This window comes from Stegostoma tigrinum, chromosome 2 (assembly GCF_030684315.1).
Source record: "Stegostoma tigrinum isolate sSteTig4 chromosome 2, sSteTig4.hap1, whole genome shotgun sequence".
NCBI classification, from domain to species: domain Eukaryota; kingdom Metazoa; phylum Chordata; class Chondrichthyes; order Orectolobiformes; family Stegostomatidae; genus Stegostoma; species Stegostoma tigrinum.
In genome coordinates this window covers 150203240-150222710 of record NC_081355.1, presented here as the reverse complement: position 1 = coordinate 150222710, position 19471 = coordinate 150203240, and the positions used below count along the sequence as shown (strand labels likewise).

The window sequence follows — 19471 nt, the reverse complement described above, 5'->3', positions numbered from 1 at the left end:
AAAAGCTGAGGATTTGGACTGTGGGCAAGGCTTTTCTCTGAGCCTGGCCAATGAGGAATGTTAATTTAAAATAAATTGAATCACAAATTTCTCCCAACCCTCATCCCCCATAGCTCCAATGCCATCCTACAACCTTGACTCACAACAATACCGCCTCATATCCCAATGCCAGCATATGCCCCAAGATGACCCCCATAGGTCCTTATGCCCACAGTAACACCCTATGACTTCTAGCCCCATGGCCTTTCATATCCACTGTGCCAACTCTTGTCTCTCATTCATTAACAAGAACAAAAGCAGAAATTGCTGGAGAAACTCTGCAGGTCTGGCATCATCTTTGGAGAGAAAGCAGCCTGAACATTTTGGGACCATTGACCCTTCTTTAGGATGTTTTTGCCTGTAAGGAAAAGAAAAAGTTTCTTGTTTAGAATATTGAATGAGCTGGAAGATAAATTGGAACTGAGGGCAGGGCAGTTGTGAGCCAGCGTGAGCTCGCACTGATGGCAACAGAAATAAACTGTGTATATGACAATGCATGGCACTGAATATGGATCTCATAATGTGGTGAGAACAGCTGCCTGAGGAGTGTTGTACATCACCTGTGATCCTGGGTGGATTCAAAGAACTGCAATTCAAAGATGCTGGAAGTCAGAAACAAAATCAGAAATTGCTGGTGAAACTCAGTAGGTTTGGCAGCATCTGTGGAGAGAAAGAATAGTTATCATTTCGGGTATAATGATTCTTTTCTTTTTCTATACAGGTGGTATCAGACCTGCTAAATTTCTCCCTCATTCATCATCCCTCATTCATAGTGTCTGTGGCCAACTTAGTGTCAAACCACGTGCCCAATTCTCACTTTGTCTTTCACCTACTATGTCAACTCTCTTGGTATAAGGCATGCACAGACCTCAGGACCCCTACATAAATAAGTGAAAAGTCAAGTTTTGTGAAGTAAAATAAATATATTTCAGACCACTTTATTGAGAAAAAACACTGTCTGTCATAAAACTAATACAGTATTTAAATTCCTACATTTTTATTAAGTGTCAAATTCCTTCAGTGATGTTGGGTCAAAATCCTGGAATACCCTCACTAATGATATTGTAGGCGTACCTACAGTACATGGGTTGAATTGGTTCAGGAAGGCAGCTCACCATCACCTTCTCAAAAGCAATTAGATGCTGACAAATGCTGACCTGTCCAAGGATACTCAGATCCCAAAAGTGAATAATTTTTAAAAGAACAGTAAGCACTGGAATTTAAAGTTCCTGTATCAGTGTCCAAAATCACTTTGCATTTGTCAATCAGACTGTGAAATGGAAGGCATCTTCCTGTGATAGTAGATTCTTATGAAATCAGCCATGCTGCAATGATCCAGAAATGGAAATCCTCTGGCTAATGTCAACAGACAGATCGAAACAGAAAGGAAGGATTTTTCACTCTTCAAAAAAATTTATGTTCAAAAACTAAAATATTTGTTTAAGTGTCTTATGGGCTTGATAGCTTTGACAGTTCTTTGATAGCTTGATAGTCTCAATGAGTTTATGTACATTTTACTGACAAGCATGTCTGCCTTTAGCAATTCCAAATGTGTTACCTTGCCTCTCCCAAGGAGTGTTTTACCTACATCAAAGGGCATTTTTATCCCACAAGTGTCTGGGGACCTGGTCTAAAGGAGTACCTTACCTTTCAAAGTGAATTCTCTAGATTTAGACCTGTTCCCACGTAGAGTAATAGAGCCATAGAGCTGTACGTGGAAATTGATCCTTCGGTCCAATTTGTCCATGCCGACTATGTATCCTAAATGAATCTCATTCCATTTGCCAGTATTTGGTCCATATCCCTCTTAAACCCTTCCTAGTCGTATACCTATCTAGATGCCTTTTTAAATGTTATAATTGTACAGCTTCCACCACTTCCTCTGGCAGCTCATTTCGTACATGCATCACCCTCTGAGTGAAAAAGGTGCCCCTTAGATCCCTTTAGTATTGTTTCCCTCTCACCTTAAACCTATGCTGTCTGGTTTTGGACTGTGCTACCCTGGAGAAAAGACCTTGGTTATTCACCCTGTCAACGATTCACAACATCCTTCTGTAGCAAGACCAGAAATGAACACAGTATTTCAAAAGTGGCCTAACCAATGTCCTACACAGCTGCAACATGACCTCCCAACACATCTATTCAATGTATGTATATTAAATGATGAAAAGCAGTGGACCCAGCACTGATCCTTATGGCACACCGCTGGTTGCAGGCCTCCAGTCTGAAAAGCAACCCTCCGCCACCATCCTCTGTCTCCTATCTTCGAGTGAGTTCTGAATTCAAATGGCCAGTCCTCCCTGCAGCCCGTGTGATCTAACTTTGTTAAACAGTCTACCATGAGCAGCCGTTTTGAACGTCTCACTAAAATCTACTACTCTGCCTTCAACAGTCTTCTTCATTACTTCTTCAAAAATCTCAACTAAGTCAATGAGATTTCACATGCACAAATCCATGTTGACTATCCCTAATCAATCCTTGCCTTTCCAAATGCATATAAATCCTATCCCTTAGCATCCCCTCCAACAACTTGCACACCACTGATGTCAGGCTCACCAGTCTAAAGTTCCCTGGCATTTCCTTCCTCCTTCTCTTAAATAGTGGCACCATGTTAGCCAACCTCCAGTCTTCAGGCACCTCACCTGTGGCTATCAATGATACAAATATCTCAGCAAGGGGCCCAGCAATCACTTCCCTAGCTTCCCACAAGGTTCTAGGGTACACCTGATCAGCTCGGGGAGCTTTATCTACTTTTGAGTTTTAAGACATCCAGCACCACCACACCTGTAATATGGCCATGTTTTCAAGATGTTGCTATCTATTCCCCTAAGTTCTCTATCTTCCATATCCTCCTCCACAGTAAACCCTGGTGCCAAATACTCATTTAGTCTCTCTCCCATTTCGTGTGGTTCCACACGTAGATGTCCTTGCTGATCACACTTTCAGTTACTTGTCTCACTAAGTACCTGTTGGAGTGATGGCCGCTAATAAGTTTAATTGTCATGGCATTCCTAAATGTGTGAAACTGGGCTGACTTCATTTCTACATCCACACAAATAGGAAATGCTGTATTGGGGGTGGGGGTGGGCTTCTGTTACTTTAAGTTGGAGAGTATGTCTAGTCATTGGAGGACCGCATGGCCAGTTGTAGGAAGCTGCTATCAACATTGGTGATATGTGAATTAATTGTTAGCCTGTCATGGAAAGTTGAATGCAAGTGAAATGTTTAGCTTTTGGAGCTTTGCCTATCTAGAGCCCTAGCACTCTACTTCCTACTCATTCAGGATGCAGAAAGACAAGGAAAACAACGGCCAAGGATTTCCTTAGATTATTGCTATTGGAACTTTGGGATGACATGCGTAAATAGGATTTCTGACGCACTTCTGTTCAAGTTACCAAACTGGAGTGGAAGTAAGATCAAAGAAATTCAAGGCTGAAGCCTTGTTAGTGGGAGAGTACTGGTAAGGAATTCAGACAGAGATTGTGGAAGGCCTCTTTTCTAAGTTCAGAACCAGTTTCTGTTGTTTGAAAAGTACAGTTAGCTGCTAATAGTGATGTTGGATTATTTGTTGCTTTTGTTACAAAAATATCTGAGGAATTAAGTCAAAGTCAAAGTTTGACAGAGATACAAAAACATTATTGTCTTTATCCACTTATTGTTTGAGAGACTTCATGCAGCCATTGACATTACCCAAATCAGGTGTTAAAAAATTAATTTCTTGTATTAATTTATTGGGGGATATTGTTGTTACTTAGACTTTTGAGGGATTTCTGGTGATGTACTTTTCTCTTTGTCAGGGTCCTTCTAACCATTTCTTTACCTAGAGAATCAAAAAAGAAACCGACAGGAGGAAGCTGCAAAAAGTTGTTGAAGGAGTTTGATTGCAGGGATGTTCATTTTTCCAACTGGCTTTCCAAGCCAAGAACAACAGGCTGAGTTCAAGGAAGTTTCTCATTCTTAGAACTATACTTCCTCCAATAACCAGCTGTTATTGCTGAAATAGAATGTATGCTGTGCAGTCCTCTCTATTTTCTCTCGGACTTCTTCCATGCTATCTGAGGCCAAGTTAGCAAATTAATCAGGCTGCAACTGGAATGCATGACCTGAGTTCAATTAAGGTACTAAAGAGGGCATTGGGTGTAATCTTCAGATGATTTGATCGTTGTTGGTTATGGTGAGAAATGTGGCAGCATTGTGTTGGAAGTCCAAGTGAGTAGACATTGCAGAGGGCATGTAGGCATTAGTGGGGTTAGGGCCTGGGTTGGGTGACAGTAAGGGAAGATATTGCAGGCAATGGTGTTATGGACCAGACTAAACCCTCTCAAAATACATTAAGGAGATAGCTTGGACCCTGCACTTTTCTTATTTTAAAGGCAAGTATAAGGTGTTGTGTTCTTATACAATTTAATTGGTCAACGTTAAGTAAAAATACTTTATTACAACACTACCATTAAAATCAGACAAAATAAAAGAATTGGCTTAACTGTAATTCTATTGAAATGTTTAACAAAATAATATTTCTATTAACTATTACTAATTGACTGGCTCCCAATTTAGTAACATTGCATAAATAGAAACTTGGCAACGGCAAAATCAGTAAAATGAATAATTTCATGTGCAATTATAGGAGCAGGAAGAGAACCCCAGCTTTTAGCTGTAACAGAGAGAGGAGTAAGAGTTTCCACATCCAGCTTCAAGATCTTAACAACCACAGAAAGCCAAAACTAAAAATGCTGGTTGTGTGGGAGCTTGACTCCACCCATTCAGGCTGCTGCCATTGTTCCAACTTTTAAAAAAAAAATTCAAGGCCTTAAACTGTTTACTCTTGTGGCGTTGAATGGACCGCTCAGCCTTTGACTCAACCTTCCTTCATTTAAAAAAACGCAGGTCAAAATACACCTTGTAAAGCAACAGTATCATCACAATAATGAGAGTGGAGGGTGTGTATAGTATCAGAGAGGAGATTGAGTGTGAGCCTTTGGAGAGAAGCTGGTGGTACTTACACTGGCAGAGTGGAGAAAGTCATTGATCACCTTAGCTGTCTGGAGGAATGCACAGAAATGTGAGATTGCTTTGACCTGGTAGTGCCGTTGGACCAGCCTGACACATTCTGTTATGATGGCCTCTATTTCCTTTCCTGGGAAAGGAAATAGAGGCCATCTTGTTTCTGTACCACATGTTGCTGCAATTTGGGGTGATAAATTTCCCTTGTCTGCCATGCCTCGGGCAAATGTCAGGAACTGTGCAGAGTGGCTCTGAACTAACAGTGCTCTTATGGATGCACAACAGCCTCTTAAAGATGGCACTGATGGAAAAGATGCTGGTCGGTTCCAGGATATCTCTCACTAACTTTTTCTAGGAATGGCATGGAATGATTTGGGACTAGAATCAGACAGAAGAAGTGCCCAAGGGGCAGAGTAGGTGGTTAATGGAGTGATTTGCAAAGATATGGCTAGAAACTCTTCAGAAGACTTGACAAAACTGACACTCTGCCAATAAAACATAACATTCAGCCCATTGTTTCAATTTTGTAAATTCATATATGGGATGGGGGTGCCACTGGCTAGGCCAGCATTTATTGCTCAGAGGGCAGTTAAGAGTCAACCACATTGTTGTGGGGCTGGAGTCATTGGTGGCCAGACCAGGTAAGGATGGCAGTTTCCTTCCCTAAAGGACATTTAGTGACCCTGATGGGCTTTTTCAAAAATGGATTCATGATCACTATTACACTCTTAATTCCAGATTTTTAAAAATTGAATTCAAATTCCACTGTGGTGGGATTTGAACCCAGGTCTCCAGAACATTATCTGGGTCTCCAGATTAATAGTCCAGCAATAATTCCACTAGACCATCTCCTCTCTTTTGCTATTTAAATAATTGTCCAATGTACAGGGTTATGTGGAAAATGCAGGAAGTTGGCACAAAACCAAAAAGTTCAGAGAGTAGACGCAGGCACAGTGGGCTGAATGGTGTTCTGCAATTAATAGTTTGTGATACTGTATTTCATACATGCAATACATTGGTGACATTATTCAAAAATTTGAGGAATAGGTACCTCATGTTGCTAGTTTGCAGTAAATACCTGAATGGTATGGTCTCCATTGATGGGACGCTGCCATCAAACCAAAATGATGATTGGCCTATCCATCGTGTGTGTAAGTTTCATTGATAGTGTGATGCCAGATATATAGGTTGTATGTCTCAATGACAAATCTCTTGACTAGCCACCTTGAGCAGCATTCTGGCTATGTTTGTGACACTCTGAACATAGTGTCAAAACTTTAGACGTGATTCTGCTATTGGATAATATTTACTAAATAATCTTAAGTGAGCAGAAAGGTACACTAAAAACCAGTTAAAAATTGTCAGCCAGGGTATCAGTGAGCATTCACTGTAAGTAGTGCAGTTGTACATACACGGGTGCTCCAATGTTCCACACCTTAGCGGTGATTGTCTTGCCAGGACAGTTTGCAGCATTCTGGAAGTTGCTGCTGCACATGTAACTTGAAGGCCTACACTGGGGAAAGAAAATTTGGATAGAATTCTGTTGGACTGAGCCTTGAGATGTGATTTATTTGTGCATGCTAGAAGCTACATTTATTCACGTGCAAAGCCCTTCATGGACAAAAAGAATGTGTCTGCACATTGCATCATTTTCATTGGGGGCTGTCAAGTCTTAGGTGTCTACCCACAACATGTCCTGACTTGATACAAACCGTAATCCAACTAATTAGCCCCTTTACAGCATAGTGGATTACAGAACAGAAGAAATCTGCACCTGTCAAAAACAACCACCTAATGATTCTAATCCCATTTTCCAGCACTTTGCCCATAGCCTTGGTCGTCTTGGCACTGTAAATGCACATCTGAATACTTCTTTAATGTTATGAGGTTTCTGCCTCCACCATCCTTACAGGCAGTGAGTTCCAGATTCCCACCACCCTCTTAAACCTCCTGTCCCTTACCTTCAATCTATCTCCCTGGTTATTGATCCTTCCACCGAGGGGAAAAGTTGTTTCCTGTCTACCCTATCTATGCCTGTGATAATTTTATATTCAACCATGTCTTCCTCAGTCTCCCCTTCTTCTCATATTGTGTAACCTGCTGTTTCCTTTCTAAGATGATTTCCTTGTATCCTTTCTTAATGAGTGTAAGGTGAAAAACTAGGGCTTAAGATCCATTTTTATCAATGTCTAAGCATAGAATAGGGTCTTTTGTGAGTTGACATTCTGTAATTAGTGGAGTACCACGGGATCAGTTTTCAATGCCTCAGCTATTTATAATCTCTGTCAATGTTTGAATGTAGGAGCCAAATATATGATAGCTAAATTTGCCAACGCACCAAGATAGCAAGGAAAGTAGGTATCTGAAGGAAGTAGTGTCCATAAAGATTAAATGAGTGGGAAGAATGTTTAACAAATGGAATATAATGTGGGAAAACTTGAACTTGTGCAGTTTGGTATGAAGAATAATATTTAAATGGAGAGAATAATATTTAGATGCTGAAGTCTATGATACAGTGAGCTTGGAGTCATGGTACATGAATCACATAGTTCAAAGTGAGTAAGCGAGTAAGTGAGTGAGAAAGCAAATGAAAAGCTGGTATTCATTTCAAAGGTAATGAAATATAAAAATAGGAAAGTTTTTAAAAGGGCTTTGCTGACTTGCCTTTGAGTGCATTGAGTGTAGGAGTTAGGGTGTCATGTTGCAGCAGTACAGAACATTGGTTAGGAAATTTTTGGAATACTGCATTCAGTTTTGCGCTCTCTGCTATAGGAAAGATGTTGTTAAACTTGAAAGGGTGTTGCTGGAGCTGGAGGGTTTGAGCTATAGGGAGAGCCTGAATAAGCTAGGGCTTTCTCCTCATGACCATTGGAAGCTGAGGGCTGACCTTCTAGCAATTTATAAAATCATGAGGGTAATGGTAGGGTGAATAGCCAAGGTCTTTTTTACCCAGTGTCGGGAAGTCCAAAACTAGAGGGCGTAAGTTTAAGATGAGAGGGGAAAGTTATAAAAAGGACCCAAGGGGCAACATTTTCATGAAGGAGGAGGAATTGGTGGAGGGTGGTACAATTACAACATTTAAAGGGTATTTGGATCCGTACATAATAGGAAGGGTTTAGAAGACTAAGATCCAAAGGTGGAAAATAGGACTAGATTAATTTAGGATATCTAGTCAGCATGGACGAGTTGGACTGAAGGGTTTGCTTCCATGATGTACAACTCTTATAAGTAGCAGAGGCTCTAGCCTTTTCTGTCATTAGGATCCTACTCTACCCTGAGGCAATAGATACTAAAACTTTTTCAAGAACTGACTGACATAGTTAAGGAGTATTATGACCCCAAGCTGCCTCTAATTCTGAGACATTATTGCTTTTACTTGGCATTTTGAGAACCAGGAGAATCTGTATCATGATTTTTGACGAGGTTTTAGGTGACTGGCAGAAACTTGTGACTTTGGTTCTGCCTTTAATGAGATATTTAGAGACCATCTGGATGAGGGACCAATAACTGTGGAAAGACAATTGCTAGCTGAAACCTAACTGGGCTTCAAACAGGCACTACAACTGACTTAACCATTGGAAAATGCGGCAAGAGGAGCATTTGAATTGCAGGATATTCTGATGGAAGTGAATGCCCTCACCAGTCCAACTATGTTCAGTGGAGGCCATTGCGTAGTTTTACTGAGGCCATATCATGATCAGAGGCACTCGAGGTTGGCCCTTGTAAAACCCCAAAACAAAGCCAAATGGTTAAAATTTTCTTGAGAATCCTGGCCAGCAAGCCATTGTAGTTATTGCCAACATACAAACTCAAGACAGTAAAAGAGCCCTACAAGATCTAAATTAAGTAAGAGAACTCATAGGCTGGTATCAGGGGGGTATTCAAGAGAGTTCATACACTGGGAAGCCCACCGACATGTGGTTTGGAGCAGTCAAATTGCTTAGCAAAATCAAAATTGGAACCAATCAAGGTAAATGTCTAGCCAAATGGTCATCTGGCTCTAATGGAGGTCGATACTGGCATGGCCACGTCTGTGATTGCAGAACTAGTTACCAGTGATTGTAGTAAAGGGTTTGGGCTGAAGCTTAATAGGGTGAAATTAGTTGCGAGAGATTCGCCTAGATTGATTTGACATTTTTCAATTAGAAATGGATGCCTGAGTGATATCTTAATTAAATCCCTGGAAGTTTTCCAGGAATGTCTAGTGACTATCAGAGAAGCCAAGGCTACCATGCATGCTAACCAGGAAGCAATTCTGCGATTCTTCGAGATCCACCCAGTGCCATTTGCGTTATGGATAACAGTAGAGGCAGAAATCAGAAGGCTGGAAAATGAAGGAATCATCAAACCAGTCTAATTTGCAGAATGGGTAGTATCGGTTGTACTGATTTTGAAGTCTAATGGGTCAGCTCGCCTTTGTGGGGATTTTAAACAAATAGTAAGCCATTTTTCACAGCTGGAAATGAAATCTAATCCTGTGGATAGAGGAATTACATGCAGAGATGATGGTGGGCTGTCCTTCATGAAACTGGACACATATGTCATGCTTATTTGCAGTTGTCTTTAGAACAGGATTCTCAGAAGTATGCTACAGTTGATACCCATAAGGGCTCATACCAATATACAAGACTGCAAGTTCGGGTATTGTCAGCCTGGTCAATTTTTCACTGGACTGTGTAGAACATATTACAAGGTCAATTAATGTCGATATTTATCTATGTGATTCCCTGATAACAAGTAAAACTAATAAGAAACACTTTTGAACTTGGATATAATCCTAACGTGTTTTTCCAAGGTAGGTGTATGCCTTAGAAGGAAAAGTGTGTTCCAGGCCCTCCAAGTGACCTCCTTGGGCTACAGAGTTGACAGTCTGTGTTGCACCTGTTGGTAGATAAAGTGTGGGTGATCAGAGGTGCTCCAGTTTCCACGTCTGTCCAGATGTTTTGATTATTTTGGAAAGTTCATACATAACTTGGCATCCATGCTGGCACCTTTTGGACCAGCTCCTAAAAAGGGTCAGCTTTGGGAATGGTCGCATAGACAAGCCCTAACTTGCAATGAGGTGAAGAAACAGCTATAATTCTCTAAAGTGTTGGCACAGTGTGATCCCCAGAAAGATCTAGTATTGAGATGTAATACCTACCCGTACAGTATTGGGGTGGCATTAGCTCCGAGGTGCCCAATAGAAAAGAACACCTAATAGCTAATGTATGGCTTTAGCTAATGCAGAGCGTAAATATACCCAGATAGAAAAAGAAAGATTGGCGGTCATATTTGGAGTCAGTAAGTTCCACCAATACCTTGTATTGATGAAAATTTATGATAATCACTGACCACACATCCCTTCTTGGCCAGCTTAACGAGACAAAGCATTTTGATACAGGGGACCAAAGTTGGTGTAAGAATCACGGAAATGGTCCTGCATGGGTAAGAGGTATGATCAATGTGAATCCAGGACCAGTGACATAGAAAGTTCGGGTAGTTGTCATAGCCCGAATAAATATGCGAACTGTATAAAGCTGCGAAGCCGCAAATGGTGTGGGAGCAAAATGTGCCCTGCCCCTCGGAACATTTGGAAATACTGCTGGAGGCCATGGATTCGCCCTCTCTGTCAATTGTTAAGCCCTCTGAATCAGAGATGGACATGATAGAAGTAGCCACCTCAATACTGAAATAGAGAGTGAAATGGATGTAAGTTTGCTCGCTGAGCTGGAAGGTTCGTTCTCAGACATTTCGTCACCATTCTAGGTAACATCATCAGTGAGCCTCCGATAAAGCGCTGGTGTTATGTCCCGCTTTCTGTTTATCTGTCTAGGTTTCCCTGGGTTGGCGATGTCATTTCCTGCTCTTTTTCTCAGAGGGTGGTAGATGGGCTCCAAATCAATGTGTTTGTTGATGGAGCTCCGGCCGGAATGCCATGCCTCTAGGAATTCTGGTGTGTGTCTCCGTTTGGCTTGTCCTAGGATGAATGTGTTGTCCCAATCAAAGTGGTGTCCTTCCTCATCTGTATGTAAGAATACTAGTGATAGTGGGTCATGTCGTTTTGTGGCTAGTTAATGTGCATGTATCCTGGTGGCTAGCTTTCTGCCAGTTTGTCCAATGTAGTGTACTGCTAAAACACCCCAAGAGGCTTTCCAAGAAAAAGGACTGGTTCAAGTCCATGGACTCAGCGTGTGGAGGGGGAATATACTGATTGTAATGAGGTCAGCCAGCTGGATATCATAGAATGTGCGTTCGTGGATTGGTGCTGTTACTCTGGTCTAATCAAGGAGCCCTGGCTGACATATAAAAAGGGTGAGTGTCAGAAATACTCACACTCTCTATCTGACTCTGAATAAACAGTCAAGGAATGTTCATGTCTAAATAAAGGGTGACTTGGTGATGGGATGTCAGCCTCTGTGGAGTTATTTCAACACCTTGCTACTGTACCATGTTTGCATGCAGCAGCAGACCCTGTTGGTAGTAGTGTTTATATTTTATTTTTCTTTGTTTATTTGCTGTTTTGAGCTAACATGAAGCAAGTGGGGGTTAAGGGGATAGGGGATCATTAAATGTGTAGCCTCTTCACAGTATAATTCTCCTGCATGATAATCATATCGGCAATTACAGATGGTCAAATGATGCTGGCCTTCCAACAATGTCCACGTCCCATGAAAGAATAAGGGAGGTAGATAGATTTTTGGGAAGCAAGGGAGTGAAAACTAATCAAGATAGGTGAGAACGTGGAGTTGAGATAACTTTTGATTGTAATCATGGGAGATCAGAGAGACTTCCATCGTCCTTGTTGACTGCACCTATGGGATGTGCACCCAGCTGCAGCTCTTGAGAGACTGTGTTAAGGAGCTGGAGCTGGATGCAGTCAGGATCATCCGAGATGCTGAGTACATCACAAATAAGAGTTTTAGTGAGGTGGTCGTATCTGAGATGCAGGTAGAGAGTAGCTGGATGACCACCAGAAAAGGCAAAGAGAGTAGGCAGGAAGTGCAGGAATCCCCTGTGGGCATTCCCCTCAAAAACAAGTATACCATTTTGAATGTTGTTGGTGGGGATGACTGACTGGGGAAAGCACCAGTAGCCAGATTGGTGGCACTAAAACTGACTCTGGGATGCAGTGGGAAAGGGTAAAGGTAAACAGGACCTTAGTGACAGAAGATTCAGTAGTTTGGGGGACACAAAGAAGATTGTCGGCCACAAATGGGAATCCAGGATGCTGTATTGTGTCCCAGAAGCCAAGGCCTGGGATGTCTTGGAGCTGCTGCAGAACATTCACAAGGGGGACGGTGAGCAGTCAGAAGTAGTGTGTGTTGGCACAAGTATTTTAGCTAGAAATAGGGCTCAGGTCCTGTGGAGTGAGTATAGAGAGCTAGGAAAAAAGTTAAAAACCAAGCCCTTGAAGTTGGTGATCTCTGGATTACTTCCAGACCCACATGCTAGTGAGGTTAAGAACAGTAGGATATGGCAGATAAATGCATGGCTAAAGAATTAGTGCAGAGGGCAGGGATTCAAATTCCTGGATCGTTGGGATCTTTTCTGGGGCAGAGGTGGCCTGTTTAAGAGGGATGGGTTGCACCTGCACTGGAGGGAATCCCATGTCCTGGTGGGCAAACTTGCTTGTGCTGCAAGGGAGGATTTAAACCAGATTGGCAGAGGGATGGAATTCTAAACAGCAGGGAGACAAGTGTGAGGCTGGAAGGAGATACAGTACTCAGAAATGGCAACTAGAAGAGGCAGGTCAGGATGGAACAGGACAGGAGTGAGGAATGCCTGTTGGATTAAATTGCATCTATTTCAATGCAAGAGAGCTGACAGGTAAAACTGTTGAACTGAGGGCGTAGATAGGTACATAGTATTATAGCCATTACAGAAACAGAATAGTCAGATGAAATAACTGAGGGATTATCCAATGAGGCTTGTGGGTGGAGTAAAAAATAAGAAGGGGTTGCTGACATTATTGGCTTTGTACCATAGGCCCCCCAAATAGTCAGTGGTACTTAGAAGAACAAATATGCAGGGAGATCTGCAGGAGCAATAGTGTTATCATTGTGGGAAGATTTTAATTTTCCTCACACCGACTGGCACTGCTGTAGTGATAAAGGGTTAGATGGGGTGGAATTTGATAAATATGTGCAGAAAAGTTTCCTTAAGCAGTATATAGAGTGTCCTAATTGGGAAGGGGCGAAACTTGACCTACTTTTAGGAAATAGGGCAGGACAGGTGACTGAGTAACAGTGGGGGAGCACTTTGGAACCAGTGAACATAGTTCTTTTAATTTCAGAATAGTTATGGAGAAGGACAAAATGAGTCCATAGGTTCAAGTTCTAAATTCGCTGGAATTAGACAGGAGCTTGCAGGGTTTGATTGGAGTAGTTTATTTTCAGACAAAGGAACCTCTGGCAAGTGGGAGGCCTTTAAATAATAGCTAGAGTTCAAGGTCTAAATGTTCCTGTGAGGGTGAAGAGCAAAAGTTGGCAGGAGTAGGGAACTCTGGATGACAAGAGATATTGAGGCTTTGACCATAAACAAAAAGGAGGCATGGCTCAGGAGCAGGCAGCTGAGATCAAGGGAATCCCTGGATGTATTAAGGGGATACAGGTGTTTACCAAAGAAGGAAATCAGGTGGGTGAAAAGGAGCCATGAGATAGCTTTGGCTGAGAAGATTAGGGTGAATTCAAAGAGATTCTTTAAGTATGCCAAAGGAGAAAAAATAACTATAGAGAGAATAGGACCCCTCGAGGACCAAAATGGACATGTATGTGTGGAACCGCTAGAGATGGGCAGAGTCCTCAATCATTACATCTCGTCTGTTTTTACAGTGGAGAAAGATGTGACTCCTTGGAAACTTGGGGAAGTTAGTAGCAATATCTTGGGGACAGTCTATATCACAGTAGAGGAGTACTGTTTGAAGTATTAGAATGTATGAAGGTGGATAAATCTCCTGACTTTTGGATATATCCAAGAACACTGCAAGGTGATAGGGAAGAAATTGCGGGGACCCTGGCTAATATTTTTGCATTGTCGTTAGCCACAGGTAAAGTCCTGGAAGACTGGAGGGTAGCGAATGTTGTACCCTTATTCAAGAAGGGCTGCAAAGAAAAACCTGGGAATTATGGGCCAGTAAGCTTAATATCTGTGATAGGTAAGTTACTTGAGAAGGTTCTGAGGGATAAGATATACATGCATTGAGAAATACAGGGTTTGATAAGAGTAGTCATCTTGGCTTCGTGCATAGATCATGCCTCATAATTTGTTAGAGCTCTTTGATGAAGTGACCAGTGATGAAGATTGATGACAGCAGGGTAGTAGACGTAGTCTATATGGATTTTAGTAAGGTTCCACATGGTAGGCTACTCTGGAAGGCTAGATTGCATGGAATTCAGGGAGAATTGGCAAATCAGATACTCAGTTGGCTTGATGATAGGAAGCAGAGGGTAATTCTAGAAGGATGCTTGTCTGACTGGAGGCCTGTGACTAGTGGTGTGCCTTGGGTTGGTGCTGGGCCCATTTTTGTTTGTTGTCTATATTGATGATTTGGATTAGAATGTACAAGGCATGATTAGTAATTAGTAAAAATAGGCAGTATTGTGGATGGTGAGGAACGCTATCAGAAATTGCAGCAGTATCTTAATCATCTGGAGAAGTGGGCTGAGAAATGGCAAATGGAGCTTAATATGGATAAATGTGAGGTATTGCAGTTTGGAAAATCAAATGAAGGTAGGAGTTTCATGGTGAATGACAGGGCCTCAAGAAGTGTGGTGCAATAGAACGACCTTGGAGTTCAGGTGCACAGTTCTCTGAAAGTGGGGTTATGTACTCAGGGCAGTAAAGAAAGCTTTTGGCACGCTAGCCCTCATCAGTAAGGGCACTGAATGTAGAAGTTGGGAAGTTATGTTGCAGTTGTTCTGGACATTGGTGAGGCTGCATTTAGAGTATTGTGTTCAGTTTTGGTCACCTTGCTTTTGGAAGGATGTTGTTAAACTGGAAAGAGTGCAGAAGAAATGTAAAAGGATGCTGCTAGGACTCAAGGGACTGAATTGTAGGGAGAGGTTGGATGAGCTCGGACTCTTTGTTTTTCCTTTAAAGCATAGGAGATGAAGTGGGTATCTTATAGAAGTGTATAAGTTCATGACAGGCAAAGGGTGAATGCACTCAGTCTTTTTCCCAGGGTTGGAGAATTGAAGACTAGAGGGCATCAGTTTAAGGTTAGAGGAGAAAGAATACGTGGGAACTTGAGGGGCAACTCTTTTTTTACACAGAGGGTGGTATGCATATGGAATGAGATGCCAGTGGAAGTGGTTGAGACAGATGCATTAATAACATTTAAAAGGCATTCGGACAAATATGTGGATAGGAAAGGCTTAGAAGGATATGGGCCAAGTGTAGGGAGATGGGGGTTAGCATGGATGGACATTTTGGTCAGCCTGTCTCTGTAGGACTCTGTGACTCTACCTTATGGCAGAGCAATCTCAAGGGGCAAGTGACCTACCCTTGCTTCCAACATGTATGTACTACTGCCCGCGATCATTGCCAAATCCCCCTGATTTTCAGAGTTCTGATGAAACTGGAAATAACTCCCATCAGCAAAAATTTTGTAATCTGTGATGACTTAGATAAAGCTGTTCTCATATAGCTTGTTAAGACTTGTCGTTCTTGTAAGAATTGCTTACACCAAACAGCATGATTCAGCTTGTTCATTTAACAATGTCATATTTCTGCTTTTAAAAAAAGTTACACCATCAGCCAAATGCTATTGCCAACTTTTTTATGAGTTGTATAACCTGTAGTTTTTTTGTGCAAACATAGTATTAAACTTTGAAAATTGTGGCAGAATATCTGCACGAAAATTAAAATGATTGAGATAATAGGCACCTAGGAGAAATTGCATAGTATTACTCAGATTATGGTTTTACCTAGCTTAAACACAGGAAAATTAATACTTGGGACCAATTGTTGTGCACTAAGGTCTAATGATGTCAGAAGCTGAGAGGGTAAGGTTGCAAACTTTGTCTGAACTCCTTCAACAAATTTAAGTAGTGTTATTGACATATAAGTCATCAGTCAAATGTCTCAAAAGTTCAGCTTACAATTCCGTTCATGCAATTATACAAAAACATTATTGAACTTGAATAGATGTATAAACCACCATCAAGCTGTATGAAAACCCTGATTAACTGATGGTTTTATTTTTCCAGACAGACCTAATTTTGTATCAGTCAACTTAAATCTAACTCAGTAGCAAGCACCTTTATGCCTTAAAGAAAGGATATTCAAGAACGAGCCGAAGAAAGGGCTTAGGAGAGCTATAAGGGGGCATGAGAAAACCTTGGCAGATAGGATCAAGAAAAACCCCAGGGCTTTTTACACATATGTGAAGAATAAGCAGAGAAAGGGTAGGGGTGATCAAGGATTGTAAAGGGAATTTGTGCACGGAGTCTAAAGAGACAGGAGAGGTCCTTAATGAATATTTTTCTTTGGTATTCACAACTGAAAGGGACCTAGTTGTAGAGGAGGACAGTGTGAAACAGGCTGGTAGGCCAGAGGAGGTTGATGTTAGTAAGGAAGATGTGTGAGGAATGAAGATGGCTAAATCCTCTGGGCCTGATGGGATTTGCCCAAGGATTCTATAGGAAGTGAGGGAAGAGATCTCAGGGTGTTTGGCGATGATCTTTTCTTCCTCACTATCCAACTGCCGGAAGATTAGAGAGAGGCAAACAACATTCCCTTGTTCAAAAAAGGGAATAGGGATAACCCTGGAAATTACAGGCCACTTAGTCTTGTGTCAGTGGTGGGCAAATTATTGGAAAGGGCTCTGAGAGATATGATTTATGATCACATGGAAAGGCACAGTTTCATTCGTGATAGTCAGCATGGATTTGTGAGGAGTAGATCATGCCTCACAAACCTTATTGAATTTTTTGAAGAGGTGACCAAACACCTGGATGAAGGTAAAGCAGTGGATGCGGTATATATGGAGTTAAGTGAGGGGATGGATAAAATTCCCCATAGTAGGCTCATGCGGAAGGTAAGGAGGCATGGAATAGGGAAAATGTGGCAGATTGGATTCAGAATTGACTGACCCTTAGAAGACAAAGGATGGTAGTGGATGGAAAATATTCAACATGTTGCTCAGTTACGAGTGATGTACCACAAGAATCTTCCTGGGTCCTCTTCTATTTGTGATTTTTGTAAATGATTTGGATGAAGGAGTGGAAGGGTGGATTGGTAAGTTCGCAGACAATACGAAGATGGGTTGCATTGTGGACAGTGTGGAGGGCTGTTCTGAGTTACCAAGGGACATTGATAGGATGCAAAGCTGGGCTGAGAGGTAGCAGATGGAGTTTAACCCTGGAAAGTGTGAGATGATTCATTTTGGAAGGACAAACTTGAAAGCAGAATACAAGGTTAATGGAAAGATTCTTGGCAGTGAGAAGGAGTAGAGGGATCTTGGGATTCATGTCCACAGTTCCCTGAAAGCTGCCACCCAGGTGGATAGAGAGGTTAAAAGTGGGAGGAATCAAAAGAGAAGTTGTTGAGGATAGAGGGGGGTGCTGGATGAACACAGCAGGCCAAGCAGCATCTCAGGAGCACTTGGCCTGCTGTGTTCATCCAGCCCCACACTTTGTTATCTTGGATTCTACAGCATCTGCAGTTTCCATTATCATTGTTGAGGATAGAGTTGTTAAGAAGACATATGGTATGTTAGCTTTCATTTAATAGAGGGATTGAGTTCAAGAGCCGTGAAGTTATGCTCCAGCTGTACAAAAGTCTGGTTTGGCCACATCTGGAGTATTTTGTCCAATTCTGTTTGCCTCATCACAGGAAAGATGTGGAAGTGTTGGAAAAGGTGCAGAGGAGATTTACCAGGATGTTGCCTGGAATGGAGGGAAGGTCTGATGAAGAAAGATTGAGAGAACTAAGGCTTTTCTCTTTAGAACGACAAAGGATGAGAGGTGACTTGATGGAGGTGTACCAAATGAACAGAGGTATAGATAGAGTAGTCAGCCATATACCTTTTCCTAGAGTGGAGGTAGCTATTACGAGGGGGTATAGTTTTAAACTGATTGGAGGTAGATATAGGGGAGACGTCAAGGGAGAGTGGGTCGGGGTGTGGACTGTATTGTCGGAGTGGGTGGTGGAGTCAGCCTCATTAGGGGCATTTAAGTGGCTATTAGATAGGCATATGGATGATAGTGTAAGGTATGGGTAGAGGTTAGATATATTTTAGGATTAGGAATAAAGTTTGGCACAACATTGTGGGTCGAAGGGCCTGTACTGTCCTCTTCTACTGTTCTGTGTTCTGTGTTCTATGTTGTTTCAGAGGAAGAATGTAAAATCAATGAAAAAGATGCACTGGATTTACATGAATGTTACTGTGAATGAAGGCTTATGGTTAGCTTTGGATAAAAGCAATATCAAAGGTTTGGGGAGCATGCAAGAGTGATGTTCAACAGTTAACTAACACAAAACACACATGCAGACTATACAAATAGAATGCCATGTTTTTTGCTGTAACATTTACTGATTCTAAAGTCACCCCTATTACTGCAAGGCCATAAAGCTAACTTATAGAAATGCAAGTCATAGTTATGAATCTTTTGATAATTTCGCCAACTCAGAGCAATTCAGGTCATGAAGATAGGTATTTCTCATCACATTACACTGCATTTTAAGATTATATAAAGTTTGTTGGATTAAAAATGTGTCTATAATCATTTTCAGAGATGGTGGTTGGGTATCAATTGCAATCGCTTCCATCAAGCAAGACAATGTGAAATCTCATGCTACCTCCTCAATTGCCTAATGCTAGTATGCAGCTAGCATATTTGCAATCATGCTGCTGGCTTAGCTGCAAGAGTAACAGGGATAACAAGGTGTGGAACTGGATGAACACAGCAGGCCAGGCAGCATCAGGGGAGCAGGAAAGCTGATGTTTCCGGTCTGGACCCTTCTGCGGAAATGGGGGAGGGGAAGGGGGCTCTGAAATAATTAGAGAGAGGGGGAGGTGGTGATAGAAGATGGATAGTGGAGCAGAAAGGTGGAGAAAAGACTGACAGATCAAGGAGGTGGGGATGAAGCCAGTAAAGGTGAGTGTAGGTAGGGACTTGGGATGGGGGTTGGTCAGTGAGGAGGGAGGGGCAGGTAGGTGGGAGAGAAGATGGGCAGGTCAAGGAGGAGGGGATGAGAGGGGGGCTGGTCTTGGGATGAGGTGGGGAGATTTGAAGCTCGTAAAACCCACATTGGGATTCCAAGGCAGAATATGAGGTGCTGTTCCTCCAGTTTTTGAGTGGCATTGTTGAGACATTGGAGGAGCCCCAGGATGGACATGTCGTCCAGGGAGTGGAAGGGGGCGTTGAAGTGGTTTGTGACTGGGAGGTGTTGTTGTGAACAGAGAGTAGGTGCTCCACGAAACGGTCTCTGAGCCTCCGCTTGG

At 42.0% G+C, this 19471-nt stretch overlaps 1 protein-coding gene across 4 annotated transcripts in view; it reads left to right on the top strand.

The window, feature by feature from the left end:
* The window catches only part of gjc2 (gap junction protein gamma 2), a 191929-nt gene that overhangs the window by 99057 nt on the left and 73401 nt on the right, over positions 1-19471 (top strand). The window contains exon 1 of one of the 4 annotated variants that reach the window (XM_048563424.2): positions 3424-3499. The exons of the other annotated variants lie outside the window; for them this stretch is intronic. The gene's annotated coding sequence lies outside the window, so the exon portion shown is untranslated. Of the gene's footprint in view, positions 1-3423; positions 3500-19471 lie in introns of those variants that run through there. 4 annotated transcript variants of the gene reach the window in all.